Genomic DNA, 9,078 nt, shown 5'->3' with positions numbered 1-9,078 from the left:
TTGTCAGGAATCAATGGGAGGAGAGGTTCTTGGTCTTGTGAAGGCTTGATGTCCCAGTGTAGAGGAATTGAGGGCAGGGAGGCAGAAGTGAGTGGGTGAGGAAACACCACCATAGAAGCAAGGGGGGAAGGCTAAATGGTTTCAGGGGATGGGGGGGGGGGACTGGGAAAGGAGATAACACTTGAAATGTAAATAAAGAAAATGTCCAATAAAAAAATAAATGGAAAAAAAAGACACTTTAGAATTTGGGATAATCTTTCTGCCTCTCCCTGCCTCTGTCCCTCTGCCTTTTAGTCTTTCCTTAACAAACATCAAGCTCCTGCTGAGAATGTGTCCTATTGCTTTAGGTTGCGATGCTCTCTTTTTCCTAGGCACCAACTCCTACAGGCAAACACACTAGCCAAACCTGCCATGGAAGCAAGCCTGTGAAGCAGGAAGGCAAGCTTCAGATTTCATTCTCCCTCCTCTCCTCCAAATGTAATACCCACAGTCTCATCCCCAGCTCTGTCCCAGACTATCTTCTGTGGTTTCACCTCACCATCTGCCCCAGTTCCCAGGAGACAGAGCAGATTGTGGCAAAGCTCTCTCCAGAGAGCTCTCTTAGCGAGAACACCCGTGTCTTCTGAGTTAACCTCTGTGAAGGCAACAGTAGTACATGTCTTCCTGTGGACCAGGAGCCCTACCTAGACTAGCTTGATGTAGTAGATGCATCCCCATCTTTCAACACAGGGCAGGCAGGAAAACTGCCAGCTCAATGGGGTCTACATCACAGGTAATCACTACTAGCTGAAGCTTCTTTTTCTCCACCAAGGTGGTGACTGTATTGACTCCTGCTCGGAGGACTGGTGGTCTCTTAGTTGGGACGTCCCCTTTGCTAGCAGCTTTCTTCTCAGCACAGGCCAGTAGCCTGTGCTTCTTCCCTTGCTTTGTCTCTGGCCTGTAGTTGTGGGCAAGCTTAAGCTGCTGAGTAGCTGTTTGCCTGTCCAGGGCCTGGGTGAACCGGTTAATGGCAGGAGGTACTTTGAGCCGCTTATAGAGGATGGCTCTTTGCTGCTGAATCCTGATGTAGTGGTGTCATTTGATGAAGTGTGTTAGATCTCTTTTGGGCCCAATGCCAAAGTTCTTGCACCTTTTCTCAAACAAAGGATTGGCCACCATTTTGGCCTTCTGTTTCTTGACAATGGTGAGGGCCAGGGCCTCCTTCTTCTCCTTGGCCTTCTTTCCTTTGGGCATCTTGCTCGGCTGGAGAAGAGAGCTATATTTTACTTTATTATTATCCCTTAGAGACTGTTTGTTTTCTAATGAGAGACAGAGAGGGAAGGGATCAGATGGGAGGGAGAGAAGAAGGAACTGGGAGGAGTAGATGGAGGGAAACTGTAATCAGAATATATCGCGTGATTTTTTTTAAAAAATCTATTTTCAATAAAAGGAAAAAGCATTGTTTTAGGATTCAAAAGAACTCAACTATAAATCTTCAAAATTGTAAAACTTTTCTTCTCTGAGTGTTGAGAATGTTTATAATTGCTTAGCAAAGTATATTAAGCTAAAAGTAAGTTAAAACAAAATGATGTGAGTTGGAAATTCATTTGAATGACTTTGTAATGCCATTGGGGAAAACTAATAGAAGGTTAGGCAGTGAGCAATCTCCCTACCTTTTTAATAATAAATTGTAAGACCTCTGGTTCAATAAATATTTGTTGATAACACTCTGTGTAAAAGGCATAAATCCTGGAACATAAACTTGCATGAAAGACATGTCCTACCTATTCCTTGTCATTTGGTTGTGAGCCTACACTTTAATAGCAGAGCCATCTCTGTAGTCCAGGTCTCCATTAAAAACCAGCATTTTTTCAAGTCTCATCTGGCTAAAACAAGGTTAAAACATGAAGGAACGAAATGTTCTGACTGAAGCAGTTCTATGAGGCTGGAAAGAAGTTAGAGGCAGAAAGGCTTGGAGATTGGAGAAAACAGAATCCTGTAAAAGCAGGAGCATGTTCAAAACAGTTCCAAGAAATGAAGATGATCAAAGAAATTTTGCATTAGTCAGCCATGTTGCTTCAGCCACTTTGTAACAGTGGGGAGAGCATGTGGCTCCTTCGCTTCAAATTCAGGTCAGGGCGGTAGCACTCACTCATGCATTATGGAAGCAGGGACTCCAACTTCTCACTGTCTTCATCATTCTAGAAGGCAACAGAAAATTTTAATGTACATACATATAAGCACACATACATACATCTTAACATGTAGCCCAGGTATAATAGAGTAATTTCTTGCCTACTGTTCTGCAATGATACCATTCACTGAAATGAGCTTATTCTTCTGGAGATAAGCCAGCATTTTTCTCTATGAAGTAAGCTTTATATTGGCTAGTAAATACTGTGTGTAACATAGAAAGGCTTTGTTACCATATCTACCTCACTGCTTTGAGATCAAGGGGAAAGTAAGACACTCGGTAAGGAAGGCGTGTATTGATTACCTTTCGTGCATCAAGAGCAGTGCTGTTCGCTGAGGACATAAGAATCACAGCTACACTTCACTTCAATTGAATCACACTTTCGGATCCCAAAGAAAACAATTAATTCCACCTCACGGTGCCAAGGAAGCATTTGGAAAGAACTGGTGATGTTCTGCCAGGTCCTTAGAAGATAAGTAGGTGTAAGAAGCGATAAGGAATCCCTGGGAGCCAAAGGCCAGTGTGAATATATTTGGCTTCGTCTGAAAGTCGTGAGACAATGAGTAAAGCTAAAAATGATGTCTTGCAACTTTTTTCGTGTCTTCATGTGTCTAGGTCCACGTTCATTTGCAAATGCTGTTTTGTGAAGTGCTTGCTTGTTTCCTTTCTATTTCACTAATTCGGTTATTTATTTTCATTCCTTTTTGGTTTACAGGAGTTCTTTATATACTCTAGGAAGGACCACATAGAAATAGTAACAAATACAAATGTAAAAATCTTGTAACATTGGGTTTATCTTTTATTTAGACACGTGTTCATTTACTCATAGCTTAGTGTATACTGGGTAAGTCTTCTATCACCAAACTATGTCCATAATCTTTTCTTTTTTAATAGGGTCTCTTGAAAGATAGAGGATCTTAATTTACCATTGTTAATTTATCAAGAATTCCCTTTATGATAACCACTTAGGGGTTTGAACAAACTTAAAACAAAATTTTTCATGAGTATACATTCACAATTGCCCAAGGTTGGGGGTGACTCAGATGTCCATCAAGAGTAGAAACTAATACAGATGAAGCACACTGTGTATTCAGTGTATGAGTCCATGTTTTTAAAGTTCCAAGGGTTACAAGTCAGGACAATGACTATCCCTGTGAATTACTAGCTGAAAAGAACACTGGTGGCTGTGTTCTGCTCTAGGATATGCTGGTCTTTCATTGGCATGTGACCTTCATAAGGAGCCACCAAACGGCATATGGTTCTTCTTTGTTTATCTTATGTTTCATTTAAAATTTTATTTATTAAAAATACTGGGCCAATAAAGCAATAGCAGTAGCCAAAAATTTAGCTGAAAGGAAAAAAATGTTTCACATTTGAAGATTTCGTTACTCAGTACTTAGGGGGGGTACTAAAATATTTTAGAAGTCTGGCTCAAGGAAGACTAATTTTCTGTGAAGAGGACTGACCTCAGAGGATAAAAGGAGTAGCAGGGATTTGAATCTATAGTAGTGAAAGCAAGAGAAACGGAGGCCTGGCTGGAGTTAAGAGTCAATGAGTAGAAATTACCTTGCCTTTTGCAGCTGATTGTTTCTTTAAAATCCATTCGGTGGTGTCATAAGGACCAGAAGCACCTGCCGAAAGTGTGGGGGGCAAGGACCTACAGGTCTTTGACAGATGTTGAGTTTTCAAACAATGATAGACCTTGATAAACAAACCTCTCTCTTGGATTTATTCAGTAGGAGCAATTTTGTCTGGATCTTGTCTTGGATGTTAGGACTGAGTGCTGTTACGAATCCACATATGGATTAGTGGAAAGTTATAGAACTCACACGATACTGTTTAGACACTTTTTTTTTCATTCCCTCTTTCCCTGCCCCGCCATGCACACACTCATCTTGCTGGGTGGTTTCTACTTGTCTCCTTAATTCCCTCTTCTGTCTACACACTCGTTAGGAGAAAGAGTAATTCCTGTCATTGGAAATGAAGAGCTCTGGAAAGCAGGGAAGAATTCATGTAGGCGGCATGTTCCAAGACAGATCCTGGCCAAGACTCCAGGCTCAGCCAATGCTTCAGCGTCTCCTATGAACACAGAGTGAGGACCACATGGGTGTCACCTCCAACAGTCAGGAACAGCTGAGGCAAACACCTTGCTGTCATCAGGGTACCTTCATTATCCTCACCAGCAAATAATTATTGGGTATCTCTGCCTGAACCACCCACTCAATTGCGTGCTTCATAGGAAGGGCAGGAAGGAAACATGAACTCTACTCCACTGTTCACAGTGAAATGATGATCAAAAGAATTACCACGTACCCCCCACTACATCCTGCCCCAGGCCCTGTGAAGGCAAGCTATGCCTGCAGATTTCTTAAAGGAAAAGGAGAAAGGAGGCAATGCTTTTAACCCAGTCTCTTTGAGAGCAGGACCATAAGCTTAGAGGAAGCAAAGATTATCAAACCTTCAAGAGAGTTTGGCTTTCTCATCTTTTCAAGGCCTCTCCTTGAACCTAATATCTTCACACACACACCCTACACACACACAGACACGGCTAAATAAATGAAGATTTCCTATATACTCCTTTATGTAACAAAATGTTTCCCCATTACAGAAACATTGTTTTCATGGGGTTCCTAGGTGACCATTGCCTAGGAAGTCACAGCATCAAAATTAAATTCAGTATCATCCCTTTGTGTGTGTGTAGGGGCGGGGGAATTGATTGACATTGGCTCAAAATGTAGCTTCTCTGTGTGCGTTTTCTAAAGAAGTATGGTCTATGTACTCCATTGCTCAACCTCAAAGTCTCCCACATTTTTTTAATGGAAATGCTATTACATTCTTACAAGAAAAAGTATGCTCCTGAGTCCCTCCACCCACCCTGACCTGAGTTTAGGTTTTAATCTAAATCAGGTCACACACTTCTAGTACCAGCCCTTCTCCGGGAGAAGAGTGTCTTAGACCAGATTTAGTCTACAAAGTCTTCAAATCAAAATGGTATGCAGTTCATTTCTGGGACAACAAATTTTCTATTTCTCGACCTGATCCATAAAGGCTATCAATTACTTACTGGATATTTAATGAGTTATATCTTGAAAGCAAGTTTTGAGGTGACATGTCTAAACTTCTACCAGTAGAGTTGACCACTGCAGTCCTATCATGAAATATATCAGACCCAAACCATTTCATTTAGCTTGTCCATTCTTTGGTCCTGAGATTGGCGTATAAGCATTTTTGGAAAGTCTGTGAGCTAGTGACACAAATGTGGAAAACTATTGGAATATTATTTCTATTAAAGGTTTTCCTAATTATCCTTCCTTCTTCTTGCATGTTTTGGTTGTTGTTGTTGTTGTTCAGTTGTTGTGTTTTCATCATTTTAGGTTTGAAACCATTCCAAACTAATGGAAGTAATACATGGGAGTATTTTTCAGATACTAATACAATAGTTGTCTTATTAATATGAGAGAACACTGTACTAAATTATATATATATAGTCAGAATGACCTACCATAATATCAAGTTTTCTTTATCTCTAAGTTTTGTACATTTTATACACTATTCTAAATTATATGTGCCCTTTGATGCACAAAGAGTTGTATGTCTAAATTGGGACATAGCTTTCAGTTGATGTTCCAGGAAGCTATACTAAGTTCCATTCCAAGAGCACCAGAGGATGACCAGCACAAAATCCTTGAAAGGGAACAAAACAGGAAATGTTAACTATTTTTTTAATTATATTTATGGAAATGTGCTTATGAAATGTCCCATAGAGACTGGAATTAAAAGTGTATGGAAGTACAAGAGATAATACCTTATACCCTTTTGCAGGAGAAAGAAAAAAAAACTGAGGAAATTCTCTGCTTCCCTCCTCCATAGGAACTTCAGAGAACACTAACTCTTGGAAGCAATTGGTATTCAAATGACTTTATCTCCTATCTCTTTTGGAGACAGAGTACTGTGAAACATTCATGGAAAACTTGTTCTGTACCTACCTGCCAATGGCTCCGAGGAAGCCAAATCCATATCCAGCAACTTAGCTTATTCCCAAAGTCCTATTGTAAACCTTCTTCAGTGAATGTGGAAGGAAAAGAGAATAATACATTATTAGAGAAATTTTCCAGACAGTCAAAAACATACCCAGCATGGACTTTGGGAAGGATTGCATCTTGGCTGCTGATAACCTGAAGTCTATTCGGTATTAACATGATTATTTTATAGCATTCAACAAAATTTATGCATAGGGTTTATATTTCACCACAGGTCTGTATTTGTTTGACACATAGACCTAGACAACAGGGAGTCCATGGCTTCTGGTTCCTTTATAGCAGTGGTTACAGTCCCTCTGTCGTCACAACTCCTAGTCTGACTCTTCTTCCAAACTAAAACCTAGATGAAGCAAAAAAACATACCTACTTATGATACTTGCCCTCCTAAAATTCCAATGAAAAGGTCGCAGCCATTATCATTACAGAACTGTTCACAAATCAGTTCTTCTGCTAATTCTATCTAAATATTGGAGGCAAAAAGTAGATCCTAAAACAAAGAGTCACTTGTAGTGTATTTGTCTGTCTGTCTGTCTGTCTGTCTCTGTCTGTCAGTCTGAACATAGGGTCTTGCTATGTAGGTTCAGTTTCTCATTCTCCTGACTTACTTCTCTGAGTACTGAGATGACAGATATGTACCCCCATGTCTAGCTAGATGATCATTTGTTGATAAAGAGAAGAGGAGGGAAGAAGGAGGGTAATAGTTTGTCTTTTCTCTAGCCTCAGTCGGATCCCACAGAGAGCTCTGGAGCCTTGTATCCCTCCATTTTTGAGGCACAGGGTCTTTTTGTGCTCCTGCACCAATTAGTTATTGGCTATGGGCCACCCCAGTGGCAAAAACACCGCAAAACTTCCCAGACAATTCCAAACTAGGCAATTCTCATTTGATCAAGGACAATTCTCCAAAGGAAGAGGTTCTTGTTGTAAAGAAAGGGCGACTTATATGGGAGGGGTGGAATAAGGAAAGATATATGGATATAAAAAAACCAGATTATCCTACACACATACATGAAATTGTCCAAGAATGAAAAATAAGAAATTATTTTAAAAGACAGAATAATGCAATATGTCCATGACAGGGAAAGTTTTATTCAAATAATTAAAAATATATCTGACATAGGCTCAGAACAAAGAGAAACACATGCAAAATAATGGGAAAATCTAAAAACAAGTCAAGAATATTAGCATTGTACATCTTTATAGATTCTTTTGACTCACACCAGGCTACCTTTACATGTTTTTCAAGATAAAATTGTCTGTCTTCTTTGTATAGGAGGATCTGAGGCTAGACCCAGGCAGTCAGAGTCTCTTTTAATTTAAGCAATGCATATCAGAGCCAGATCAAAGTTTAATAGCAATGGTATAATCCCACCACCACATGGTGTTGAGAAACACTTACCAAAAACTAGGGTTCTAGTTGAGTCTTTGCTCTTGCGACTATGAAGGCTTCAATAACCTTTGCAGACTCAAAAAAAGACATAATATACACATGTTGGGTTCAAATTAAGAATTAAGTGTGCTATTATGTAATAATTCAGGACTAATTACTGACACATAGTACAGACTTCCTTGACTATACCAAGTCAATAAATAATTATATATATATACTCTATGCCAGGAACTATGATCCCTGTTGAATATAAACAGGAGAAAACATAAGACTTAAAGATGTGCCTTTTACATTTGAGGACAATGGGGTCTATTCAGTGATAAGGTAAATATATGTGAAACAAATAATAGCTAATGAGAACAGTGTGCAGAATGCTGAAGTGGACTCCAAGAACACTGTGAGTCTATGGTCATTGCTTTCACTCTCTGCCAAAAGAATATATTTGTTTCTTACTCACATCAATGGTTGCCTTTTCAAGGGATGACTACTGGAAGAGACTTAACCATTGAAACTTGTTTCATCTGATTTTTGAACATTTTTTATTTGTGTTCGGAGGGTCACCAAATTATTTTGTCTAACAGATATAAAGGGTGGACCATTGTGCAGGATTTAACACCCTCCCAGAGTCTCAAAAGAAACATACCCATTTCTGAAGTACAGGGAAGACAGCCACTACCTAGCATGCTGGTACCACTGTGCACATTCCATGTCACCGTTGCTGCCATGGGACATATATTAGACCTTCAATGAGATAGAGTAAAAGGGATAGCAGGCCAAGGTCTGAAGCTTTCAAATGTTCCCCTAGATGCCAATGCCTCTGAATAATCAACCTTTCTTTCCATTACAGAGATGTCATTATGCAGGAAAGCATGTTCCCAGTTGCCCGCAGTAAGCTAGAGGCAGGAGAATACATTGTTCAAAGATAATTCATGTCCCATTAAATGTCAAAACCTGGCTCACGTGATTGAGCCACTGCCTCTCCCAATTGCAGGCTGGAAAATTCATCTGAGCTTGCACCTCTATGAGCTGAATGGTGGGAAAAGATGGTGTTCACTGAGCTCCACCACCCAGCAGGAAACAATGACTGAGCCTCGAAGACGAAGACCTCTGTGAGGTCATAGAGCAGCAGCGATTGCAATTAGCTGCTGATAAATATGAAAGGGCCTCTTGTTGCTGGCAGTGAGGTGCCAGGACAAAGTACAGGAACAGCTTGGAAAGGCAAGTCTCTGATCTCTGCTTGTGAGATGGATTGGTTCACCCATGCTGTGGATGTCCGGAGGTGGGGAGAAAGGAGACCTGCAGAAAGGATTGAGAGAAAAATCACAAAGATGGCTGCTTGCTCCCAGGAGGGTGTTCAGCCTCACTGGGTACAATCTTCAACAAAAGATGCCTTGGGATGATTCTCCCAATCAAAATTAAAATAAGAAAAAGAATAAAATAAAATAAAGGAGTTGTTGATAGTACAAGCAGATGCCACA

General features: G+C 40.1%; 1 pseudogene; it reads right to left on the bottom strand.

The window, feature by feature from the left end:
• Nucleotides 1–452: 452 nt before the first annotated feature.
• On the bottom strand, nucleotides 453–1,233 carry LOC127684928 (60S ribosomal protein L7a-like; annotated as a pseudogene).
• Nucleotides 1,234–9,078: the final 7,845 nt, after the last annotated feature.

This window comes from Apodemus sylvaticus, chromosome 5 (genome assembly GCF_947179515.1).
Source record: "Apodemus sylvaticus chromosome 5, mApoSyl1.1, whole genome shotgun sequence".
In the NCBI taxonomy this organism is placed as follows: Eukaryota; Metazoa; Chordata; class Mammalia; order Rodentia; family Muridae; genus Apodemus; species Apodemus sylvaticus.
Note: the sequence above shows the minus strand (reverse complement) of the source record. Positions and strands in the feature narration are given on the sequence as shown.